The sequence below is a fragment of the Cnephaeus nilssonii genome, assembly GCF_951640355.1.
Source record: "Cnephaeus nilssonii genome assembly, chromosome: 7".
Taxonomy (NCBI): domain Eukaryota; kingdom Metazoa; phylum Chordata; class Mammalia; order Chiroptera; family Vespertilionidae; genus Cnephaeus; species Cnephaeus nilssonii.
Window position 1 is genome coordinate 36,670,427 of NC_137078.1, and position 27,829 is coordinate 36,698,255.

Sequence of the window (27,829 nt, forward strand, 5' to 3'; positions counted from 1 at the left end):
TACTAGCTCACCTAGAGCGACCCCATGTCTAGTCCTGTCCTGTCCTGTCCCCACCGTTAAAAAAAATTAGTAAATAATTACTGAGTGAACAAATAACACCAGATCAGGATCAAACCCCATTAGGAACCAGGGTTCTGAAAGATCTGTGAACACACTGGTGCACTCGCATGATGGGTCTGGAAGGGGGCAAACACAGTGGAGGGGACAGAGCCTCACGCATTTCCATCACCCTGGGGCAGAAGCAGATGCTAAGCCTTCACCCTACAGGAAGAAAGGAGAAAAATTCGTAGCTGACAACTTCCCCACCACACGTGACATCTAACAAATCAGAATGGAGAAGTGCTGTCAAACTCAGCATGACTGGCTGCTTCAGAATGATGGCCAGTCGTTTTGGAATCAAAGGTGGGTCACTGAATAAATGCCACAGCATTCCTGGGTGACCTTAAAATCTTACCCAATAACTTCACAGTTCTTCTTTTGTACAAGTTAACAGTATAATGCAACAGGAATAATGCCGGAACCAATGGAATTATCAAGTTATCACCCAAGCAAGGATGGTGTGCATCCTGCCCTGCTCACCTTCCCCCAAGACCGGGGGTTCTAGGACGGCAAGGACATTTCTTGTTTCCCCAGAGCCTGCCCCATAGCAGGCGCTCTATATGTATGTAATTCCCTAACCCTGGGAGCTAGGATCCAACGGACAGCTCTGCAAGTCCTTGGGTGGTTTCAGTCCTATAAAACCAATAACTTCTCACAGTGACCACTGTCAAGATTGCTATATCTGGCATAACGTATTCCTAACCCAATGACAAAAATCAAATTGCTATGCGCTGCAGATCAGCCTACTGTTTACACTGAGCTCATTTCTGACCACAAAATACAAAGGTTTAACGTTCACCATTAAATGACCACTAAACACAAAAGATGTTTCAAATGGACACTGCTGTCCACTGACCACCAAAACATGTAATTGCTCCAGACCTCGTGCTTCTTCCGCATTTAGGGCATGTAGATAGTTCTACGACACTTCCATGAAACTCCAACACAAAGAGCTGCTTAGATGCCTTCCTGCCTCTCATTTGGAGCTCTTAGAAGAACTCCGTGTATAGGACAGAACATAAGACACAAGAGATTCTCAATAATTACTTGTTGAATGGAAAAAGGTGGCAGGAGGTGGAAAGGGGAAGGCTTTCAATTTACTGTGTACTTAGTGAGGTAGGTATTATGATCTCAACTCTGAAGGTGAGAAAGCGGAGGACTGGAATTTGCTCAAGCTCACAAAACAAACCCAGAATTCACACCAGCTCTAAGAGCCATCTGCTACAACCGCCTCCCCAAGGAGCTATGTAAAATGGAGTTTTATATAGACTATGACATCCCTCTTTTTTAAAAATCTGCCATCTACCTTTTAGAGAAACTACAAGGCACTATCTAAAAAAACCCTCAGGTCTATATAGTTTTTCCTAGCTCATTACTCAGTATTCCATTTAGTGGAACAGGATCAACAAGTGCTCCCTCCATCCTGCCTGCCTCTATTCGTAATTAAGATCAACATGATAGATATCCAGAGCGAGGGTGCATCCTGCCCGCACAACCTCTTACAGAGAAACAATTACCCACCAATTGAATGACAGGAGGAATAGCTGTACTTACGTTTAATCTGTACTTAAATAATGTTTTACCTGGCTTTTCTTCCTGCCTTCCTATTAAAATGTGGTTCAAAAAAATTAATGCCACATCACCGAAATATGACCTTCTTTCTTAATGACTTAATAAAGGAGTACTACATGACCTCAATTTGTTGTTACTTTCAATATGTTACTTTGTTAGGCCTAGTTCTTGTCCTCAAATTATTATGAACTAGAGGCCCGGTACACGAAATTCGTGCACGGAGGGGGGTTGTCCCTCAGCCCAGCCTGTACCCTCTCCAATCTGGGACCCCTCAAGGGATGTCCGACTACCCGTTTAGGCCCTATCCCTGGGATCGGGCCTAAACGGGCAGTCGGACATCCCTCTCACAATCCAGGACTGCTGGCTCCCAACTGCTCACCTGCTTGCCTTCCTGATTGCCCCTAACCGCTTCTGCCTGCCAGCCTGATCACCCCCTAACCACTCTGCTGCCAGCCTGTTTGCCCCCAACTTCCCTTCTCTGCCGGCCTGGTTACCCCTAACTGCCCTCTCCTGCAGGGTTGATCACCTCCAACTGCCCTCCCTTGCAGGCCTGGTCCTTCTCAACTGCCCTCCCTTGCAGGCCGGGTGCCTCCCAACTGCTCTCTCCTGCTGGCCATCTTGTGGTGGCCATCTTGTGTCCACATGGGGGCAGGATCTTTGACCACATGGGGGCAGCTATATTGTGTGCTGCAGTGATGATCAATCTGCATAGTACTCTTTTATTAGATAGGATAGAGGCCTGGTACAGGGGTGGGGGCCAGCTGGTTTGCCCTGAAGGGTGTCCCTGATCAGGGTGGGGTTCCCTTGGGGCGTGGGGCGGCCTGAGTGAGGGGCCTGTGGTGGTTTGCAGGCGGGCAATGCCCCCTGGCAACGCAAGTGGAGGCCCTGGTATCTGGGATTTATTTTCCTTCTACAATTGAAACTTTGTAGCCTTAAGCCGGTGGGCCCGGCCAGGGTGTGCAGAAAGCTTTGCTTCCCCTGTTGCCGGCGGCAACCCTGGCCTGCTCTCTCAAGCTCCATTCTGCCGCCATTTGTTTGAATTTGTTTACCTTCTATAATTGAAACTTTGTAGCTTGAGTGGAGGCTTAAGCCTGCAACAGCTGGCAGAAAGCTTGGCTTCCTCTGTTACCTAGGAAACCTTGCTCTCTGTGGCTGTAGCCATCTTGGATTGGGTTAATTTGCATGCTCGCTCTGATTGGATGGTGGGCGTGGCATGTGGGTGTGTCGGAGGTATGGTCAATTTGCATATTTGTCTATTATTAGATAGGATATCTGAGAGACCTGGAAGGGAATGTAGCAGAAGAGTTGAGATCAAATTCTGACTTTGTCATTTACCATCTGCTTGACCTTAGATTAGTAGCAGTAAGTATCAATAAGTATCGATTTTCTCATCTGTAAAATAGATATTAATGAAGTTGTTTCAATAATTAAATGAGGTAACTATAAATCAAATGCTTAGCACAGCAGCAGGTACAAAATAAGTGCTCAAAATGGTAAGTTATTAACAGAGTAGAAGCTATATCTAAAATTAATTTTTAAAGGTGGGCTTTAAAGTATTATCCCCTTAAGAGAAACTAGATTGGATGTTATGGGGTTTGGTTCTCTATCTAAATTAGTACTTTCCAGGCCAAATTTTGCAATATGTCACATGACTCCAGTTACTACTCCAGTGTCATTAATTATAAATGCAAATTACCTCAATTATTTAATATATGGCCCATAGGGAAGACAAAGTATTATGAAGCCAAAATAATATACACTGATGCCCCCCTTTTAAAAAATTAACCTGTGCAAACAACCTCAATTTTTGATGCAATGCCTATCTCCCCAATCGAGATCCAGGCTGCAGACAAGACAGATAGAGCCAATGCCACCCAAGCAAAGGTCATGTTTTAAGTCTATAAACCTGTATGTTTAAATATATAAATCTATATATGAAACTATAATCATAGCTGCATAATGAGAATGTACATGATGATGCCACAGAATTGCACACTTTTATGATTAAAATGATAAATTTTATGTTACATATATTTTTACCACCAAAAATATCTATAATCATGTAAACAAGAAAACTGTGTTCTAACTGCTTTAAAATGAACATAATAAATTAAATATATAGTAAGCCCCATTACACTAAAAACATGCCAACACACCAAAATATAATTTTCCTGTGTCAAATTTGCTTCGTTTAGAATTTATAGGTTATTATAATAAAAACTAAATATTTAATTAACAATTTTGTTTGTTACCTTGAATTAGAAGGATTTGAATGGGAGAGATATGATCCTACTAATTTTTCCCAAAAGGGCACAGATCTTTTTTTTTTTCACTAGAAGAAATAGCCATATATGAAGTTAACACATTTAAAAATCTTCTAGTGACTATCTAGGTAAACACATGAGATCTTTTCCCCCCAAAAAAATAACCATGGAAGCACCCACCTGTTTATAAAAGTCACAAATAAATTTAGATGGATTTGGAAAATATTTGATCCTCTTATTAATCTTTCTTATTAAGAGGTCAATCTATTAAGTCGGTCAACCCCCACAAGGTTTTCTACTCTCTGCATCTAATGGACAGTATAATGTTGGACAAGTCATTTCACCTCACTTGACCTGACTTTCCTCACTTGTGATATTAGAGAGCCAGATGATGGATTGATCCTCCGCTTCCTGCATTCCACTAGTCTATGAGTTGATTGATTGCAGCTGGAGTGAGGGAACACCTAATCTGAAAAGACTCCTCTGGAGTGGTGAGAATTGCACAGGGCTTTAGAGGGAAAAAGTGACAGCCCAGGAAAAGCATTAACTCCAAGAAGAATGGTGTTGGTTTTCTTAGAAAGAGCACTGAATAGTCTTCAGTTGGCAACTAAGAAATCGGTCTTGCTAAAAAGAAAGTAAAAGTGGGTCATAGCAAGAAAAGAAGGTCATCAGGTCAAGCATATAATTAATGAAAGCACTGATTTTAATTGAAGGTAAAACGGTAACTGGGCCTGGCCGGTGTGCTCAGTGGTTGAGTGCTGACCCATGAACTAGGAGGTCAGAGTTCAATTCCCGGTCAGGGCACATGCCCAGGTTGTGGGCTTGATCCCCAGTAGGGGGCGTGCAGGAGGCCGCCGATCAATGATTCTCTCTCATCATTGATGTTTCTCTCTCTCTCTCTCCCCCTCTCCCTTTCTCTCTCTGAAATCAATAAAAGCATACTTAAAATAAAAAAAAAAGGTAACTGGGAACCAGGGAAGGACCCTAATACAAACCCACCCACTGAGAAATGGGGTTCCTCACATTTAGTTCTTGGCCAGTAGATGCATATGCCTTCTGGGGTGACATCCTCTATGGTTAAAGATCACCCACCACCTCTGTGTAGATGATTCCCAAACTATATGGTGAGCCGAGCTCCCTAAGCCTAAGCTTCCGAATCATCTCCCCACGATCTTCCTGGCTATCTACTGAGGTGTGCGGAGGCAGCTCAAATGTAGCATGTCCCAAACTGGATCCGCCATTGCTGCTCACGTCCACACCAAACCTGCAACATCAAGACTGAGAGCCCAATGATGCTGAAAAGAGAGAGCAGTATCAAGAGCTGAGGCACCCAACCAAAAAGCCTTCTGATCCTCTAATCCCTCAAATCGGTCAGGTCTGTCTTTTCTTAAACTAGCCCCTTCTTCTGCATCCCTGATACCACTGCCTTGGCTGGAGCCTGGCCCAGCTTTGAGGAGGACAACTGAAATACCCTCCTCTCTTGCCCTTCTTAGTCCTGTTTCCATATGGCAGCCAGAGAGCTCTTTCTAAAACACAGCGCCTCCCCATTTGCTCTTTGTTATTATAAAGACAAAATAATGTCTCATGGGGGCGTGGGAGAGGCCTGGCGATGGAACTTGATGGAAACGCGTGCTATCCAGCTTCTCTTGTTTTACTGGGTCTTGCTATTTCCTGCCCAGGAATGCTAGTTTGACCCCAAAGGGCTGGGCGGCTGAATAACATATCCCATGATCACTGTGACCATCACTCACTTGAGAGCAGCTGGGATAGAAAGAAAGGATGCTTCACCACGTAACCCCCCACGTTTGTATGGCTACCTCTAACCTCGGCAGCTCTCGCTGCCTACGCCTTGGTTTCTGATAGTTTCAACCACAAGGGAAGCGGTGTTTCAAGCCTCTTGCTCTGTGTCTATCTACATGTTACCAGTGTCTAATGTTCCCAGATACTGGCCTTTTTACAGAAGTTTTCTTCTACTTCCTGGTCAGCAGCAGTCTATTCTGGGAATACAGAGCGACTGCTCTTCCTGCGGGCGCATTACCCTGGAAATGTTCTGTGCTGCTTTAGGCTAGTACAAACTGCCCGATTTTACTTTATTTATATGTCTTTTGTCCCCGCTGAACCTAGGGGCCTCCTTGTTGATTGAGTGAAGCCTCAGTTTCTCCACCATCACCCCCATGTACGAGTGAGAGAGAGAGACTGGTTTTCCACGGCGGCAGTGTGAACAAGGTGCCCTGCAGGAGTCCCAGGCCTGCCTCCACCACCGTCCGCATGGGCCTGGGCAAATCACTGGCCCGATCCAGGCCTCCTGTCCTCCGCTTCACAATATGGACAGTCACACTGGCCCCAAGAGTTGATATTAGTGGTAAAAAAAATAAATATTGTAGAAGTACTTTGGAATCATTAAAGTGGCACATTCAATGTAAAGGGGAACTCACAAAGAAAGCCAATTCTTTTGCTGGTAAAATAATTTTAAAAGAGGACGGCCTTGGAACATTATCTGAAATTGAAACAAAATAACCCATGAAGTGAGCTCTATTTACCCCCATTTGGCTCCAAGGAAACAAAAACAGCAAGTGTTACAAGGTCACCGGCACCTCCTAACATTTAAATCTCACTGCAAAGTCAAAAGAAACTTTGCAAAGAGCTCCCTGGCCCAAACACAGAACTACAGGCTAAGAAATAAATGATTCTCCAAATCAACCTGGCAATAATGGACTGATAATGGACCATTTACATTCCATCAACTGGGTATTTAAAAAGAAACAAACGAACAAAAACACCTAAGCCCTTTGGCTCACAGTGCCAACTGTGGAAGTGAAGCCTGATAAAGCCCAACCCACAGAAGATCTTTTAAAACATTCCAGGCAGCCAGCACTGCTATCTCTTCAGGATCCTACTTTCCCTGGAAGAACGGGTGGGGAGTGAAGCACTGGGCAAGAATGCTATAAGAGAAAGTCAGTTTTGAAAGAACGGGTTCTTATGTCATCTACTATTTCAGGTAAAAAGTCCACTTTCACCTTGGTGTTAAATCAATGCTGCAAATTTGCAACTTGGTTAATGGCTGCTGGCCAAACTCATTGGTTTCCATTTGCTCCTCTGCTGGAGCAGAACAAAGTCTGGTTTACATTTAGGATAAACACAGTGAGAGGTCTTTTTTCTGACATGATTTTCTCTCCCATGAACTGGGTGTCGTATAGTGTGACCCTATTCTGACATGAGTTAGTGTCCGACTCCACAGGTTTAAGGGTTCAGTCCCACAAGACTGTCCCCACTTCAGACACCAGTCACAAGTCCCCGTACTCAGACTACCTACCCTTCTGTACGACTTGACAAATTCAGGGGTTCCCGCAACCCCCTCTTTAAGTTTAATAATTCACTAGAGAATAGCACGGCTCACAGAACTCAGGACAACACTCTACCTAGCATTACTGTTTCATTGTAACGCATACAACTCAGGACAGGCCAAATGGAAGAGATGCATGCATAGGGCAACATATTTTGGGGAGGGGGAGGGGTGGAGCTTCCAGGCTCTCTCCAAGTACTACACTCTTCCCACACCTCAATCTGTTCACCAACCTAGAAGCTCCCCAACCCTGTTATTTAGGGGTGTTTGTGGAAGTTTAATTACATAGGCATGATAGATTAAATTGCTGGCCATTGGTTATTGAAAATCTCCAGCCCCTCTCCTCTTTTCAGAGGTCAGGAGTAGACTGAAAGTTCTAATCCTCTAACCACTTGATTGGCTCCTCTGGAGACCAGCTGCCATTCTGCAGCTATCTAGAGGCCCACCGAGAGTCACCTGATTAGCATAAACTCAGGTATGGTTGAAGGAGGCTCCTTATGAGTAACAAAAGATGCTCCTATCAGCACATTCCAAGGGTTTTAGGAGCTCTATGCCAGGAACCAGGGGCAAAGGCCAAGTATATATTTCTTATCATACCACTCATAGCATGTCACTACATAAGAACAGTCTCACACAATGCTAATTCTTATGTGAAGTAGTTACAATCTGAAACAGTGCCAAGCAGTCCACGTAGAACAGAGGTGGGGAACATCCTACCCGCGGGCCATATAAGGCCCGAGAAATCATTTGGTCTGGTCCTGCGAAGGCATTAAGGGTAAGTTAATCCAATGTTTGACCAGATATAGCAGGCTAATTTATTTTTTTTATAATGGTGTGTCAATAGTAGGCTAATTTTTAAGTTGATAATTTTTTATGGCCCGCAAATGATGTTATAAATATCCAAATGGCCCTTAGCAGAAAAAAGTTTCCCCATCCCTGATTCAAAAGATCAAGCTCACTGTCAAGGCCAAAACAGGGCAGCCATTTAAGCCATTGCCATCCTAAGTCAATGACTTATAGAAGTTACTTTCTAAGAGAAGTCTTCCTGACCACTCCAACCGGGCCCTTCACAACATTGTCTTTCAGTCCCCCCTCCCTTGTTTTCATAGCTCTTATCACACACCTTCATATGACTGTTTGGTTAAAGGTTTATTTTCCTCCCACCAAACTATAAGCTCTATAAGGTCTATTCTACATGTATCAGACTCCCCATTGTATATCCAGGGCTTAGCAGGCAGCAGCTGCTATTAAATATTTAAAAAAACAAGTGTTGGAGAGTTTGTTAAGAAAAAGGAATCCTCATTCACTGCTGGTGGGAAGGTACACTGGAACAGCCACTATGAAAAACAGTATGGAGGGTTCCTCAAAAAATTAAAAGTAGAGTTACCATATGACCCAGCAACCCCTCTTCTGGGTATCTACCTGAAAATTTTGAAAACACTTAATTGTAAAGATGTATGTATTCCTATGTTTACTGCAGCATTACTCACAGTGGTCAAGACATGGAAACATCTATCCTTTGATAGATGACTGAATAAAGAATATGTGGTACATATATGCAATGGAATACTACTCAGCCACAAGAAGAGAGAAATACTGCCATTTGCAACAACATGAATGGACCTTGAGAGCATCATACTAAGTGAAATAAGTCAGACAGAAAAAGTTAAAACCATATGACTTCACTTTATATGGGCGATATAAAACTGAAAACAACAGATGAACCAACAAGAGAAACTAATAAAAACTCAGACACAGACAACTGTATGGTGGTTACTGGAGGGAAGGGGGTGAGCAGTACTAAAGGGTAAAGGGGGTCAAATATATGGTGACAGAAGATGATGTGACTTTGGGTGGCAGGCACACAATGCAATATACAGATCATAGAAATGTATACTTGAAACCTATATAATCTTATTAAACCAATGTCACCCCAATAAACTTAATTTAAAAACGTATTAGGGAGCAAAGAGGGAGAAATGGGGATACCTGTAATACTGCCAACAATAAATTTAAAAAATATATATTAAGTGAACAGACAAAAGAATAAAAATTAGACCCCCTTGTTTGGAGCAAGCACCACAACACCTTCCAGTACAGCTACATCATCTTGTCTTCAATGCACCAAATTCTACATGACATGGAAAGGCCCCCGAATCCTTTAGCAAGTGAAGACTTTATCTGAGCCCTATCAGCAGAGAAGGGGACTTTAGCTCAGCATTAAGAATACCTAGAGGCAGCTCAGGGCATACTGAAGTGATAGAGTAAGGTCAGGCTTCTAAAAGAACCCACAAATAACTGGTAAGAACCAGGTAGAATGCACACATTCCAGAGAAGGTGACAGGTAGGATTTCTGCACATTGGGCTTCAGAACTCAGCAGGACCCTGCAGCTTCACTTGGTGTTAGCAAAAGAGAGACACCAGGTTCTTCCTGGGAATTTTAGAGTTTTGATTGCTTCCCAAGAGACAGAAGCCACATTCCCCTCTGGAAGCTTAACACAGGACTTCTAAATCAGGGTGGGGCTTTGTCTGGCTTGGTGACAAATTCAGCTACACGACACGCATGATCTCTAGTCAAACTTAAGTTTCTCCTTTGTGCACATCAAATAAATCTACAGTTATTTCTCAGCAACTCAACTTGAAAGGCAGAAAGATCGTGCCAAGACAGCTAATGCGTGTGTGTGTTTTTCTGTATCTATTTTTTCCTTACCCATCACAAGAAATAATATTTTTCTATTTATATTTGACAACACCATCTGTTTTTACTGCGGAAAGTTTTATCTATTCAAGGAAGGCAACAACTTAGTCATGTTAGTTGAACAGAGTTAGAAATGAAGAGAACTCCAGGTACCACCAATGTGTATCATGGCCAGAGATGTAGTTCCCAAGAGAAAGTGTAAGAGGAATGTCTTATCTTGCATCCACTCTGACACTAGGTGTATTCAACAATCACGGCCTAGCTTCTGCTCAATGCAAGGCATTGCCCAAGAAGCTATAGGGCAGTGGTTGGCAAACTCATTAGTCAACAGAGCCAAATATCAACAGTACAATGATTGAAATTTCTTTTGAGAGCCAAATTTTTTAAACTAAAACTTCTTCTAACACCACTTCTTCAAAATAGACTCGCCCAGGCCGTGGTATTTCGTGGAAGAGCCACACTCAAGGAGCCAAAGAGCCGCATGTGGCTCGGGAGCTGCAGTTTGCCGACCACGGCTACAGGGGATAGAAAGGTATCAAACTCAGACAGGACCCTCAAAAGGAGCATATGCTTTGGTGGTTTAAAGCATGAATATAAGAAAGATCAAACAAACGGATTACACAGTTGTGTCTTAAGGAAATACATGCCAAAGGCATAAAATAGTTACAGCTTAGAATTTATAAGTTGGGCCAAGAAAGTTGTACAGAATTTATATAGGTGGGAGGTGAAGGGATAAGGGGTTAATAAGGCACATAATATTTTAATGTAGAGGAATGGAGAAACAAATAAAGAAGGTAGGAGGAAGCCAAGATTAATTTAAGAAGTTAATGATGAGACATATATTTGGAGTGGTATTTTTGATACAGAAATAATGAAGATAAGATCAGGAAGTCGAGTAGGGTAAAATATTAGAGAAAGTTTGGAATGTTAGGCTATGAACTTTTCAATAGATAACCCACAACTTAGCATATAACAGGTATCTGAGAAATGGAGTAAAAATATCACTTTGTTTTGGAGTAAAAATATCACTTTTGGAATTAATAGATGAATATTCTAATGAGAGCAGAAAAGAATTTAGATTTGATCAAACAAGCAGTAGGGAATCACTGATGGTACCTGAGCAGGGGTACCATGGAAAAAAATATATTTAAGGGTATATTATTGTATATTAGGGAAATTAATTTGAAAGTGTCGGGGAGGGGGTTAGAGAATAATAGCAGGAAGCCTAATTCTACATTAGGGTATATATCAGATCACCTTGTAAAATAAAACATAAATGAAATTCACAATTAAAGTAGAAATTTTCAAGTAGAAAAAGTTATGCTTAAAATGTTAAACTATTAGACTATCCAGTAAAATGATGTAGCTGGACGAAACAGATTTTGAGAGAGCAGATTCTCCCAGAAAGTCTTTATTGATGTTTTTGAAAGAGAAATGGATTTCATTAGATGTTTTTGTTTGTTTGGTTGGTTGTTTTGGTTTGGTTTATACAGGATGGTACCTGAAGACTTGGGTAAAATTAGATGCTTTGAGGTAGAAATATGACGTTTAGAATTAATAGCCAAATATTTCATGCACTGCCATATCACACAAAAACAGTCTTTAAAACACATACACAAAAGGGTGCCAGATACTCTAGTGGCCATGTGAAACACACCATTAGCAAGTCATCATCTTAAGAATATACTGGGCCCTTCCTCTGGAAAAATCATTAGGCACTGTCAAACCTTTGTTTAGAATCAAGTTACAATTACTCTAAATATGGGCCAGCATTTCATCTGTCTCATCACTGGTGCCTATTCAAACAGTTCTGTAGATTACTTCACTACAAGGTAACTTAAGTTCAGTGCCAAAGAGTTTTAGTGGTTTTTTTTTTTTAAAGAGTTTTCTTTAAGCAACTGATTACAAATTTAGGCATCAGAAATCTTATTTCTATAAAAATTACTATATGAACTATATCTAAATCAAACCAAATTCTCTCACCCATTATAAAATAATATTCTTCTCTCATAAATAAATAATTTTATTTAAATATTTCCCAGCAACAGGCTTGTGAGAACAAACCAGGAAGTGAAACCAAATATGATCCCGCTGTGAAAGCCGAGTCAAATGAAAGAACGCTTTTGGAATCAGCTGAGGCACTATTAAAATTTCACTTAAAAATACATTCCCTTTAAAAACGTCAATTTAATGAAAGCAGTGATATGAGGAATTTCAAAAGCATACGTCTTCGTTTTGTTGCTTGGGAATGTCCCCAATCGTCTGTGCAATAGCTTTTCATATCCAGGCTGGTTCATCTGAAATGCGAGCACTCACCCAGCCTGCCTGGGTGAATGGAGAACGGGGTAAGCTATCATTTTCATGCTAGCAAATTTACTCTTCAACAAAGCAATCGGAATCTTTAGTGATTTGCTTTGGAGAAATGTACCTTTTGCTTCGACGGTAACAAGCAAATTTCTCTTAGTTGTTTTGCTGGGGTTACCATTACTCCCTTCATTCTACGGTAAATTGAAAACTCCCTGAAAACAGAAACCAATTTTTCTGTCTGATTAATTTGTTTTTTAATGGAGTAGGAAGACTCAGTGACCAGGGATAGGAAGAGTCATACAAAGCATCAAATGATTACTTTTATTGTCCAAGGACAGTTTATCAACCAAGACTTGTCACAATTAATATTTCTCTTCTAAGATGGATACTGTGCAGAACTGTTAGCATAGGCAGCTAGATATTAATAAAGGAAGAGAGCAAAGGGAATTGGACATTGTTGAATCTAATGGTCTGGGAGCTGAATCAGACAATAAGCTTGCTTCACTAGGAAGTTACAGCTTCACACACTCTCTAGGGCATCCTCCACCCTCAGGACCTATCCCCCCCCCCCCCCCCCCCCCGATTCCCCACTCCACAAGGAGGCAGGAAGGATTGTTACTGGTCATTACCAGGGGAGGAATAAAAACAGCAAAAGAAACTCCTCTGCTGGGAGCTTGCCTAGTAGAAGTCAAGATGGTTCAGGTAGAGGTGCTTCTATGATGAGGCATGTGCAACAGGAACTAAGATGGTGACCATGAAGGGGAGGTACCTAGCCTGGGATTGGATAAGGGACACAGAACCCCAGAAGATCTTGGAAATAGATTGGTTAGGGGTTGGGCCCCTCAGCAGCCCAGAAAAGATTGGGAAGTTGACTAGTTATTTTGAAAGGGTGCCTGATCCTTCCCGAGCCTGAGGTAATATAATCCAAGTTTAACAAAGCTCCATTATCTCTGGTGCCCATAACACTCCCTCCCCCCATTCGTTCACACTTTCTCTCTTCATAGCACCCATGCCACCCTAACAGCCACCTGGGGTCCAGCAGCCTCACGGACTCCAAGCCTGGGCTCGTGCACAGTGCTAGCCAGAGAGTGCAGCTGGGGATAGACTATGCTTGCCAGATGGTGACAGACATGGACTGGAACCAATGGCACAGAATTTCTGGTCCCCGGCCTTTGTACGGGGCTTAATGAAAACAAGGTTGGACTTTTTTCACAGTGGGATGGATGAAGATAAGACATTGGGAACCTGGGGGCAGCCTTCTGTTTCCACCCGGATAAATCTTACCACCTCATCCTCCCATATGGGTCCTTGAAAATGCTTTTCTCCTGACACTGCAAAGGCCCCATTTCCACCAGCAGCAGAATCATAAATTCCTGCATTCCACTACCATATCCTTTACTCCGAGTGGGCTGCCTGTGAGAGAGGGGCTAGAAGATACCCGTGCAAAATTAAAATAAATTCTCACTTAAGGATTATTATTCTTTATTTTTATTCTTAATTATAAGCAGAATTTGAGTAAGTTTAATATTGTATACCATACAATGTTTTAATACTTTCTTAGCAATCTAATAAATATCGTAGACCCTGAACTATCTAAGACTTCAGCAAATGATTAGGTACCCCCATCAAACACTGCGCAAACACAATGCAAATGTGGGTATCAGTGCTATTCTGCAGACAAAGCAGACACACTGCTGCTCCACATGAGAATGAAATTTAAAAGGAAAAAAGAAACTATGGATAAATATCGGCAGTGACAGACAAATCCATTGGCACACACATGCGTGTATACACATTTTGTGTATGTGCACACATAACGGTATAAAAATTAGGTGGACAGTGAATTCAACAAACATTTGCGAGTCTTCTCTGTGTAAGAACTGTGTTATTCCTAAGAAACAGAGGCAATTCTATTGCCATTGTCTAAAAAGGTTGAAGAATGTGCCTAGGAGGTCTAAATCCTGAGTTTGTCTTTGGACACATTAAAGAAGTCAGTATTGAGGCAGGCTAGTCCCCTAATCAGTCTACTTCTTTCTGGCTGCTTCATTTTCTTCCTGTTACTCTCTCACTCCCTGAACCAAATGCTATACTCTCACTATAACGCCTGATACTGGTATGTGCATTTGATTCTCCTGACAGAAGAGCTTTTACTGAACATTGGTTATGGTATGGGCTGAATAGGACAGAAAGAACAATAATCAATAAATGAGATTTTTTTTGTATTTCACCTTATATCTACCCTTAAAACACTCATAAAAGGTGGGAAATATACACAAAATTAATAAGGAACAGGAAAATATATAATTGAAGATTACATGGCATAGTTGAGGTAACAAGATACAGCTGCATAATGCTTTAAAGTTTATGGAGCATTTCCCCCCCCATAACTCATTTAAACCATGCACTTGACTTTATGACAAGGATACCAGCTTAGAGGGGAAAAAATAAGCTGCCTAAGTCACATGTCTAGCAATCAAGAGCTTGCTCTCATAACTGACACCAAACGTTGCATTCTTCCCACCACCCGGAGCTGCTCTCACAAAGGTCCACAGCCATCGTTCAGGGAATGAGGAAAGCAGCGTGGGTGGTGCGCACCTTGAGCCTTTGGGGATATGCAAGAACTGGATCAGAAAGGACAACTCCAGTTGAGGATGGGCAAGAGCAGAGAGGTCTTGAGTGAGGAAGAGCCATGAGGCAGCAGGTCCTGCTGAGGAGAGAATCTTTATAACCAGAGAAAGATGACTTCACAAATAAGTGAGGACATTCAGATTTAAGAATGAAGTGCATGACTTGATTTGACTCACAAAAGGAAGCAATGATTGATTCTAAAACAGAATGAAAGCAATGTTTTGGGAAAATTAACCTGGTAGGGCACGAGAGATTCACTGGGGCAGCAGAAGGGAGTGGGACAGAATGAAGGCAAGGGAACCAGGTAAGACCCAACAGTAGTAATTTAGCAAGAAAGTAGTGAGGACCCGCAGTGAGGGGAGTGTCAGTGAAAATGGCCAGGAATGAAGGAAGTTGAGGAGTACTATCAGGTGAAGGGGACCAAAGTTTTGCCACCCTGAAGCTGCCTTTTTGAGATATTGACGTTGTTTATTAAGAAACAAGACTCAGAAAGAACCTTTGACATCCTCCCCCCTTTCCTACTCAAGAGATTCAAATGGACAAAAACCTGCTTCAGGAAGATCTTAGGATGTTGGCTTTAGCCTCATTTAAATTAAGTATGGTAAATAAGAGGGCTTCTGGGTATTGTTAGTTAGATACCCCATGTGTTCCATTGTTTCTGAGTCTCCTAGCATGAATTTGCCTGCCATGTATGTTAACAACCTGTAAATCACTCATTCTCAATTCTGAAATCTAATACCCCATTCCCACCCCCTTCTCCTTTGTCCAAAAATGTCATATATATCCAATGTTGCCTGTCTTTTGGAATTTTCATGCTTATGTGAATTCCCCATGCACATGTCTTAAAAATTAATTTTGTCCAGTTAAAACTTTTCTGCTCATTTGATTATTAACCCAACTAGAAAACCTTCTAAGGTGGCAGGAGAAGAATTAATATTTAGCCCCCACACAAGGAAAATATGAAATGTATTGGCCAATGGGAGAGATGGAGAGAGGAGAGAGGAACTAAGTTGGGCTGGTAAAAGGCTCTATCATAAAGTACTAGTTAATATTCCAATATTCACTGGCAGACCAATGATCAATCTGGTGAATTCTGCTCTTTCACTTTGAATCAAGGATGACTTACTAACACAATTAAGATTCCATACCCTTATTAGGGATTGGACGTAACTAAGTTTTGACTGAATATTACTCTCGAGAGTAAACCCAGTGAAAAAGCTGAAGATGGGATGAAAAGATCATTTAGGTTCAGATCATAAAGACACAGGGGTACTATACTATAGAATCAATAAAGGTTTTCATGCAAGGGAGTGACATAAGTTGGTCAGTGTGAAATTTTAAATTTAGAAATTTAGAATTTGCTGCTTTGGTAGCAGCATGGAGGATTCATTAGAACATGGAAATGTTTGATGTAGGTAGAAAACCAGATCAATAGTCCAAGGGATAAAACAAGAAAGAAGGCTTGAACTAAGAAGTGTCTGGGTGTGAGAAGAAGAGGGAATAAAAGCAAATACTTTTAAGCACTTTGAATTACTACACTTTTAAGAAATTTTAAGCAGGTACTCTGCTAAGTAGCTTATGGGTGTAGATTCTAGAGTTACTCAGGTACTAATCAGAAGGTTGAAGAATGTGCCTAGAAGGTATAGATGTTAACAAGAAGGAGAGCCAGGACTCAAGGACAAGTGACCCCCCCTATTTTGGCCACAGGGTAATGGTGAAGACTGGTCAGTGGAGGAGGGTGATGAGCGTGGTTTTTTAAATGCGGAGTTTGCAGTACCTTTGGGCCATTTAGGTGGTGAGATCTAGTAGGCAGCTGGAAATACAAACTGGAGCCCTGGGGAGAGGAGAACATGTGAATGAGATTTTTGCTGCCGACCTTCGCCAATGCTGCATTTAAAGGCTTGGTAATTTGGGGGAAAACAAGTTATTTAAAATGAAGAACTAAATGTAGCATAAGTCTATCTCCTATGTAAAGGAATTCACGTAACCCCTTCATTTTCCAAAATTTCGTTTTAAAGATGAGACAACTTATTTTTACAACGGCAATCAAGTTGCCTAAGATAAAAAGTCTTATATTACAACACATACACACACCACTTTTTTGAGTGGCTTCTACCTGTCACCCAACTGGAGGTGAACAGCATTGGAAGCAAAGATGTACTTAAATAACTTCCAGCCTCCTTGTGGTAGGTGTTCATTGCCTTCCTGATCATGAACGGCCAATTCTCTAACCAATATGTGGGGCATATTTTTAAAATTTTACTTCAGTGTAAAAAAGCTGCTCCCTCTCCCACACTACTTCAACTTTCATTTATGCTCTAAACTTAGCAATTGTAGAAATAGTGGATATATTTAGTTTAACAGTTAATAGATACACAAAGGAATTTCAGATGTGGTATGTTTTGCAGTTTTATAAATATCAATCTTTCCTTTGCTAGCTTTGATGAAGTTGGAAAATGTACCCTCGGGGAATCTAACAGGAAGAATACTTCCTGTTTTGATTTTCTCTATGGAATTTATCTCCACTTAATGTACTATGTAATGATTATGTCTACATTCCGTGTCTCCCCATTAGGCAGTAAGCTTGAAGAACACAGGGCTTTTATCTGTAGGGTTCACTGATGTATCCCCAGCACTCAGCCTAGAGAGTAGGGGCTCAATAAATAACTGAGAGTGAATAAATCAGAGTCCTGTGATTATTATACCTCAAGAAATTATCATGTGTTTTTCCTTAGCAATCATGACTCAGTCTCCATGCTCCAACTTAGTCCTGAACCATGATTTCTATTTATATACCCGAAAGAAATTCTTTCAGGACCTGTGTTGTGGTGGGACCCTGCAGGGCCCTGAAGGTTATCAATACAAATATATTAACATGGGAAAAACTGCAGCCAAGTGTCAAAACCTCCCAGGTTCTCCAGGTGATTCCTCTGCCTAGCTCTGTCCTATGAGGAGGAGTTATGATTTCTCACCTACCCATTCTACTCTAACTTCTGGTTTCATGATCTCACTTCCTGTTTCAGCATATGTTTCAGCCTAGGCTTCCTTTCAGTATTCTGACCCAGGTTACTTGAGTGTACAATCTGTTGTTTTCATTGTTGACACTTTGACGTGTGTGTGTGTGTGTGTGCGTGTGTGCACGTGTGTGTGTGTGTGTGTGTGTGTGTAGTTAAACCTAGAGAATGGTCCCAGCCTGAATTTCTAGACAGATTTCACAAAACTTTAGAATTACAAGACAGATATTATGGACTACTTTTCCCCTCAAATTTCTTAATGTCCTTTGCTCTCCCCATTGTAAAACCTAGTAATTTCCTCATCACCCTGCTTGATGAGATAATCACTATGACCACGTGCATTCCTTACTCAACATGAAGTTTTTTTCCTGGTCAACTGGATTTAGTTAGTATGAATTATTATGCAATCAAAGACAAGAAGAAACTATTATCATACTACAAATTCATGTTAAGAGTGAAATTAAAAGGACTTTAAAATGAGAAAAGAGATGTTTTCTAAGTAATTTATGCGACAACTTTTCCATTAGATATCTAGATATGTTAGGGGAAAAACTGAGTTTGTGCACTCTTTGTGAAATGTAGTCATTGTATAACATAGGTTATGGCTTTCTAAGGCATTGGATTGGTTTAATTTAATTCACAGACCAACGATTCCAAACACATCAACTGTATCAGTGAGGCACTATTTAAAAAGGCTCTCATCACCTGCACAGAAGACAATTCACTTGACAGCACTCTTTTCTTGGGCAATGACTCAAATCAGCTAGACTGAAAAATAAATCTAAAGGGCACACAGCTGTCATATAGCCTGAAGTAGCCCTCTGAGCAATAACTTGATTCATTTTTCCCTGGTTCTGCAAACAGGACTGCAATCCAAGAATCTATTTTCCCCTCAATGTGAAGAGAGCTGCTTAGTGTCCTAGCGAGGGCTCTCTTGAATTCCTTTGCTCTTATGGGTATGGTAAACTGCACATAGTGATTTTTTCATTTTATTTAACAGGAAATAGGCATTTCACTTAATGAGTGATGTGAATCAGTCACAAATAAGGGCTCTAAAATTAGAAAACAATATTTTATCAAAGTAATGTTAGCATCAGAGTCTGAGGAACAGACAGGTACCGGACTGAATTTCTATGTATACTGGGTATAAGTGACTTATTTTCCTTGTAACAGTCCCTAATTATTTTTTTTAACTTTTGGTTATGGAAAATTTTAAATACACACAACAGTAGAAGAGAGTGGTGTAATGAAGCCCATGTGCCCATCTCTCGGATATAACAATCATGACACCCACCTCCCCTAGATTATTTGAAACACATTCTAGATGTCATTTTACCTGTCTTATTTCAGTATGTATCTCTAAAAGGTAAAGAGAGTCCTTAAAAAATATAGCCACAATATCATACCCATACCAAGGAGTGTGCTGGTAGTTTTTAACAACCAGTTCTCATGCGGGGAGGAGAGGAGGGGAGAAGAGCCCTGATATGCAGTTTTGGCCAATTTCCATTCCATGGTGTAAATATCCCCACCATGGCCAATTTCAAGGTACCAACATGATGCACCTGAATGTGGCATTGAGAAGGAACACCATTTTATAGGACTTCCGCTATGCAGATACATTAGACATAAATAACCCTGAGAACATAAATAACAGCAGATTAGAGTAAAATAATTAGGAAGTGATACATTTTGAACATTAATTTTATTTTAACACTTTAATTTTGAGTATGTATAATTTAAATTTTTAAATGGCTGTGTTTAACAACTGGCTTGCAAAATTCCTGAAATATAACCATCAGCTCTCGTCAGCTGTAGCATACCACTGAATCACATCCAAATATTTAACCATTTCTTAAAATTCCCAACTATCCAAAATCCTCTGACATGCCTCTCTTTCCTCTTTTTCCTCGCAGTAGAGAAGCACCTCAAGCAGGGGTGAAGAGGGAACTCAGCTGTAGGAAGCTACACCAAAGTGTTAGGCTTTCCAAATGGCTAGTCCACTGTGAAAGCCTGCTTCCAGGCAGTTAAATTAGATGCGGCATGCACACATTCCTTTAGATTACTGGGAATCACAGTCATGTTTTTATTTCACTTTTACTGCCCATTCTCAAGCTCCTAACAAAAGAGTGTGAAAAGGGATAGGACAGGGACTTTTCAGAAGGAAAAATAAGTCCTTCCCAAATAAGACAACCTCGAGTTGATGGAGAGTTCCACAAGGAAGATTCCTAAGAAGATGTGAGATACCCTTCTGTGCCTGATATGTCCCACCATTGATACGCGGTTAAAAAGCCCTCTTTAAATGAGCCTTTCAGCACTGAATATAACAGGTGAGATGTGGCAGGGCCCAAGTAGACGTTAAGTGGGGTAGCTGCCATCCTCAATGAGGGTGCCCGCAACTCCTCCTTGAACTCATAGTCAAGTGAAACTTGAGTCTAGTTAATGAACCAGTGTTTACCACTACTAACCCAGACTCCACAGTGTGCCCTCATGACCCACTCCCACCACCAAATAATCTGTTCCCAAACTGCCTTTCCAACATCATTTCCCACTATGCCTTTGAACAAACCCTTTATTCCAGACAGGTCAGCCTACCCACCACCCAAAAAACACATACCATTTTTATATTCCAAACTTTATATTATGAAAAATTCCAAAAACATACAAATGTATAAATAATAGTCTATGGAAGCCTCATGTACCCCTCACCCAGCTTCAGCAATTATCAACTCGTATCACACCTATGGCCCTAAATTGTTTTGCAGCAAAGCCTGAACGTACCATTTCACCCACAATTATTTCAGTACTACATACTTTCCTGCACACCTCAGCTCAGACATTTCCCTGATACCCCCTTCGTCTTTCCAATTCTATCGCATCCTGCAAGGCTAAGCTCATGTCTCACTTCCCACATAATTTCCACTGAACTTGCCCCTTAGTCATAAGTCTCCTTGAGTAAGAGGTAAGGAACTATAATTCTGAGTTTATGCTTCCTAGGACATTTTCAAAGCCTTTGGCTTCTCAACTTTGCATTCTGTTTTGCCAAAGAACAATCATTAATATCAAACTGCAAACATTTACTATATTATACCAAACACTACTTAAATTAAAATGGAATTGAGATCTTTTTTTTCTCCAGTAGAAAAGGGGATAGAGCCTGGCCAATGTGGCTCAGTGGTTGAGTGTCAACCTATGAACTAGGAGGTCATGGTTCAATTCCCGGTCAGGGCACATGCCTGGATTGTGAGCTCGATCCCCAGCGTGGGGCATTCATCAGTGATTCTCTCTCATAATTGATGTTTCTATCTCTCTCTTCCTCTCTGAAACCAATGAAATATATTTTTAAAATATATATGGGATAGATGGCTTTCCCGAATAAAATACTGTTCTACAAACCACACTACAATCTCCGAGAGGCAGGTTTAGCATCCACTGCAATATTAATATTATTATATTTTTCTTACAAGTCAATAAAAATTACAAGGGTTGGGGAAAGGCTTACATTTTATAAAACTCTGGGTTGGAGTGGCCCAGTTGGTTGGACGTCATTCCATGCACCAGGCCGGGAATCGAATGGGCAAACACTTGGTGGGGGACGTGCAGGAGGCACACAATCAATGTTTCACTCTCACATCGATGTTTCTCTCTCTCTCTCTCTCTCTCTCTCTCTCTCTCTCTCCCCCAAAATCAATAAAAAATATGTTAAAACATTTTAAATAAAACTGAATAATTTAGAGCAACATAGAAAAGAGGGTTTTTCAACTTTGGACATTAATACAATTTAGCAATAGCAGTTGGTAAAAACAACAGCTGCTATGCCTGGTAAATCCAAATAAGATTACTGGGTCAAAATCACAGAAATACACAGAGAACACTTCAAAATTCCCAGCACACTAACAACAAAGCACCACAGCGGAATTTCATTAGGAAAGGAAATACTTTGTTTAGAAAGAATTTTTTTTATAAGATTTCACCATGTGTGGTATCTCTGAGGACTTCACTAGAGAGGAAAAACACAAGAATCAAAGGGTAAACTTCAAAACAATTGTTTCCTTCCCCTCTCATAACCCCCCACTGCACACACCAGGCAATTCGACATATCCTTACATCTTGTTCTCTGTACACACATATATACAGAGGTTTTAGTTTTTCAAAAATGAGACATTAGAATATACTTGGTCTCGTATAGATCACTTTAAAATGAAGAGAGTACCAGTCACTGGTTCAGTTACTTTCATGACAACAGGAAAAGAAATAAAGGCGTTGTAAGACTTCTAACAAATAAAAAATGAGGATTTTGTACCATCTAGACATACTACTTTGAATATTATTACTTATGATGATCAATGATTATGAGAGACTTTTCAAGGATAAAGTCTACATATAGCAATAAACTTTAAAAATGTGAAGGACAATTAATTTTTTTTTTACTTGTCCACTTGCTAAATAATTCAAGGTTGAATTTCAGTGGATGTAAAGAATGAACAAATTTTAGGCTATCACAGAAACTTAGAGATCTTTCTGATCTGGTCCTGGGGCAGCTATAAATTCTTTTAATTTGTCTGCAGTGTTCCTTTTCCATCAATAATTATACAAGCCTAATTAGTCAGAATTAAGTAATCGGGCCGTGCTTTAAAAATTAACCAAGAAAAAGTCCATTTAGGCCGAGTTAACTGAAACAACAAATTATAAATCATCAAAAGACAAATCAAGTGGAGCTTTTCCTAATCATTTCTCCTCGGTGGGTAACACAAAGAGCCTAGTGTGAGGACACAGAGACAGACCCTAATAAGTAGCTGATGTGAGGCTGACGTAGTTGAATATGCTCATTGTATTGCAACAGTCATGGGAGTGGATGCTCATCACAAGATAACTGTGTTAAATACTCTTCTAACCCCCTTACTGTCAGTTAATTAATGCTCCCACAACTCCATGAAGTTATTGCCACTTTATAGATGAGGCAAATGAAACAGTTATGTCATTTACCTAAGCCTGCACAACCCGTATTAGTAAAACTAGCATGATATGAATCATCATCAAAGTAATCTTTGAGGAGAATAAAAAGTAGCTTAGCTCACTGGAACAGAGTAAATAGGCAGTCATTCATTCACCCATTCACTCAGTGACAAGTGGAGAAGCCAGCAAAATGATGGAGGAGAGTGAACTCCCATCCTGCCTACTATCTGCCTAAACTTTAGCCAAGCTATGCAGTCTCTCAGAATGCCGGCTTCTTAATCGTACTAAAAATAAGAGCTAATTCTACCTGGCCTACTTTCTACCTTCACATGGATGATAACATCAAGTGCAATGGAAACTCCCTCCTCCCAGGAGGTATCAGAGAACAGCTGCCCATGAAGGAGGGATCTCCTCACAAACACAAGCTCTGTTCTCCCCACAAAACCTACCCGACATGCCCACCGTTTCAAGCCTTCTGGAAGATAAGAAACTGTCCTGCATGGTTTCGGCGGACCTCTCCGGTGCAAAACGAGTCATTATTCTTCCCATAAAACAAACACGACCTTTTCCCCACGTCTTTTCTCATTTCCAGTCAGAAGACATTCATGTTTAGAAGCTGCCTTAATCCATTCTAGCTTCTATAACAAACTACCATCGTCAGGGTGACTTAAACAACAAACATTTATTTCTCACAGTTCTAGAGGCTGAGAAGGTGAAAATCAAAATGCCAGAAGATTGAGTGTCTGGTGAGAGCTCGCTTCCCGATTCACAGAGCTGTTCTCCCTGTGTCCTCCCAGGGTTGCAGGGGCAAGGAAGCTCTCTAGCTTCTATTTTATAAAGGACACTAACCCCACTGAAGGGGCTCTATCCTCACGTCCTAATCACTTCCCAAAGGCCCCACTTCCCAAGACCATAACCTTGGGGATTAGGCTTCAACATAAGAGCCTGGGAGGTGGGGGAGACAAAAACATTCAGTTTAAAGCAGAAGTTATCATTTTTAAAGTTGTGCTAATATAATTGATATTCACTGAAATTAGAGGATTTGGGGGGCCCAATAAATAATTAGGAGGAATTTAATCCATTCCTTCTATGAAAAACGACTGAAGGTATAAAGTAAGCAAAGTTTGACTTAAGCAATTACCAGGGGATTGTTGTGATAAAAGTTAATGGGGCCCTAGTCAGTTTGCTCAGTGGATAGAGCGTTGGCCTGCAGACTGAAGGGTCCCAGGTTCGATTCCGGCCAAGGGCACATGCCCAGATTGCAGGCTTGATCCCCAGTGGGGGGCTTGCAGGAGGCAGCTAGTCAATGATTCTTTCATCATTGATGTTTCTATTTCTCTATCTCTCCCCCTTCCTCTCTGAACACAATAAAAAACATTTTTTAAAAAAGTTAACGAAACTATTTAATTCTATGACCTTTTCCTCAAATTCCTTTTATATTAGTCTCTTCTGTTCTATCCCCACTGCCCTATTTGGTCTCCCAATATAATCTCTGTCATCTCCAGCATGTCCTCCATACAGATGCTAGCATTACTTTCCAAAACAAATCCGATGTCATCTTCTGCTTCAAAACCATCCTGTGGCACCTCGGCTCCTCCTGATGAAGCTATGTGCTATTTGCAGGGTTAAAAATGCATCTCCAAGCTCACCCCAGGCAGCAGCTGAGCCAGAGTCAGCAATGGGCGGTCCAGCTCCCACTCCAGTGCTCTCATTCTTTCATTCATGCCACAATAGGAAAAGCTGACTTTGCTCGGGAGGGTTACCCTGTATCTAAAAAACTCAAAGTATGAGGTTGATTTCAAGCATTTTTTATATCAGTGTAAAAGCCATTATAGCAGATAACAAAACTGGCAAAATATGGGTCATCGGGCAAAAAGAAAGGAGCTACGTGACCAAAAGAATCAAGAATGTAGAGCTAGAAGGAACTTCCGGCCCTCATGTCATGTCACAATGCAACAGGAATCTGGAACATTCAGTTTCTTTAGCTCCAAAAAATTGGATTCATGCCCCATGATTTTATATTCTAAAACACTGTGCTAAATTATTTTATCCTGTATCTGCCCCTTAAACATAAAAAATACAAGCAATGAAAACTTAAAATATAATAAATTTAAAAATAATTGCCCAGAAGATTGAATCGATTAACTGGAATATTTCATTTAATCTTTGGGTATTTCATTAGGGCTGTCAAAGAATATGATACATGAAGATGTAATCTATGAAAGAATGAATAAGCATGTAAGAAGGTTAAAAACTACTTGTGGAACCTTCTCCCGGGTCTTATGGAAAAAAACACATTAATTTCCACAATACCTAGAACATATTTAATTGTAATTCTAAAACAATCACAAAATAAGCATGCATTAATAGTTTAATCACTTATTTAAAATAATTCACAGGAAAAAAAAATAAAAAAATAAAATAAATAAAATAAAATAATTCACAGGAGCAAATACTGCAAGCTATTATCAACCAAGATAGATTTCATTTTTAATTTTCACATAATACAGGCTAAGTACCTTGAAGGGAGGAAAAGCGGTTGGCAAATCTTCTCTATTGAGAGCTTAAGTTAAACAACGTGAAATTCATGATGGGTAAACCTAAAAACTAGACCAATATTCCCTCCCATGAATATGCATCAGTAGATTTGTCTTTTGCGGTGGGTTGACTGTGGCTCTAATTTTTGTACTCCATCTCCTCCACGGACTCCCATCGCTCTTCCTCAGCTTCCTGACTCTGAGTGAGAAAGGTCTGATGAGTGCAGAACAATGGGAATCAGCCTGCAACCCCAGGGCCCGCTCCCAGCTGGGCTGGTCCATTCCTGTCACCAATAAAGAACAAGCCATGCCTGAAAAACCTAGATCCCTTGTTAGCATTGGAAACCATGTAAGGAGATGCTTATTACATCCACTTTGTTCTCTATTTCTCTGGTGCCCATCACCATAGTAACAAGGCACACAGATGGAAAAGTAGGCTAGAAATATCCCCAAATGGGGGGTGGAGATGGGGAGTATGGAGGAAAGGGCCTTTCACTGACTAAGAGAGAAAAGGCTAGAATTTCTTCTCTTGGAGGTATCACAATATTGAGGGGCAATTCCAATGGAAAAAGTAGGTTTTCTTTGTCTTTAAGAGCACTATAGAAAGCAGCTTAAAATTCAATATATATTAATGTTTATTGGAGGCAGACTGGATGTGCTTTGGAGGTTTTAAAGCCAGATGTACTTTATTAGAAAATCTTGTATGCAAATATAAATGTTTACTTAGCATCCAATTTCAGAAATCAGGTACTCATTCCATGGTATGGGTTACTGCTACTTAAACTTTTTGGTTAATAAAGTACAGCATAGGAAATATAGTCAATAGTATTATAATAACTATGTATGGTACCATGCGGACACTGGAAATATTGGGGAAACACTCTGTAAAGTACATGATTGTCTAATCAGACACTATATAAAATAATGTTGAATGTTAACTGTAATTGAAAAACAATTTTAAAATGTTTAAAAAAAAGTTTTGGTTACAAAGGAGTATAAAATTTTACCAAATGATTTTTGACCATGGTGAGACTTGTCACGGTGAAAATTAAAAAAAAAAATTTTTTTTGGTTATTTTTTAACGCTAAAAGTTGAAATATCTGTCAAGGAAGTGTGGCTAGAAAGATAAGTTGATATAATGAATATTTTCCTGAAAGTGACAAGTTTATCTTCCAAGTTTTTGTATAAAATGTCCCAAGAGGAAATTACTGGGTGGGGTGATGGGGGTGACTGCTTTTTCACCCTAGGGAGTCACTGCCCCTGTGGAATCTAGAACAAAGCCTTTCACATCTCCAGCCCCTCTACTGCCTGCACATTTAGAGACCTTTAAAGGCACTGTCAGTCCCTATCCGCTCTTCAAAGCCATGATGTGCCAAAGTTTCACTGTAAGAACAGATAGATCTTCCCACACTCCAAGGTCTACATTCTTTGTTTTTATATTTTGTCCTTTCCTGCCATCAGCCTGAGTCCTCCTTGCTCAGAATTTTCTAGGACATTTGGAATCCTTGGGGTATTATTTATGCTGTTACTGGTCAGGAAATAGGAAAAGGAACCACACTGGCCATATTTAGCTACTTGGGGGAAGTTTTAGTCTATGCAAATAAAAATGGCACATATACAAAAAAAGCAGGAGATGCTTTATGGATGATTGCTTTAGAAAATGTATCACTCTAGTTATGTAGATTTTAGTGGAAAAAGCAACAGACAACTTTGTGGGGATCTTTAGGTCCTTGACTCAGCCACAAACAAGTTGTGAAACTGTGGATCATTTTTACTTTGCATTTTTCCACCTTAACGTCTTATCAGTAAAAAGAAAGGACTAGAATAGAACAAGGATATGAACTTGAGGTGATCCAAAGATGATTTCTAGGCATGTTTAAATGTTATGCATGACATAAAAAAGTTAAAATCAATAGATAACCTCAAAGGTCCTTTCTAAATAACTCCAGAATACCATGACTTGAATCAACTTAGCCAAATAAACTCAAGGTTTTGAATTCTGACTCTGGTGACCATAATATTCAGGTCTTCTCAAAAGCCCCTACCCAAGGAATGTTGTCCCCGATCATCTCCTCTAATCCCCATCACCAACCATTCTCTAACCCTTTATCTGCACTATGACATTTTATCTTGCATTTGCTTATTGTCTAACTTCCCTCTTCCAGGATGTATGTGCCATGCAAAACGCATTTTCTCTTTTCTGTCCGCCCCCCCCCAAAAAAAATATTGGATTTATTCCCAGAGCCTGGCATGATGGCTGACAAGTATTAAGTGCTCAAAAAAAAAAAATCTCTTGAATGTATTAGTTTTTAAAAAATCCATAAAAGTCAGTACAAAAACTCAAGTATGCTGTTTTTCTTTTTAAAAAGTCTTGCTAAGAACCATGCACTCTATTAAGCATTTTATATCTATCT

General features: G+C 40.4%; 1 protein-coding gene across 8 annotated transcripts in view; it reads right to left on the bottom strand.

Annotated features, from left to right (window-relative positions):
• The window catches only part of LRRC8B (leucine rich repeat containing 8 VRAC subunit B), an 80,338-nt gene that overhangs the window by 40,627 nt on the left and 11,882 nt on the right, over positions 1-27,829 (bottom strand). For 2 of the 8 annotated variants that reach the window (XM_079776615.1, XM_079776613.1), the window contains exon 2: positions 16,689-16,745. The exons of the other annotated variants lie outside the window; for them this stretch is intronic. The gene's annotated coding sequence lies outside the window, so the exon portion shown is untranslated. The remainder of the gene's footprint in view (positions 1-16,688; positions 16,746-27,829) is intronic. 8 annotated transcript variants of the gene reach the window in all.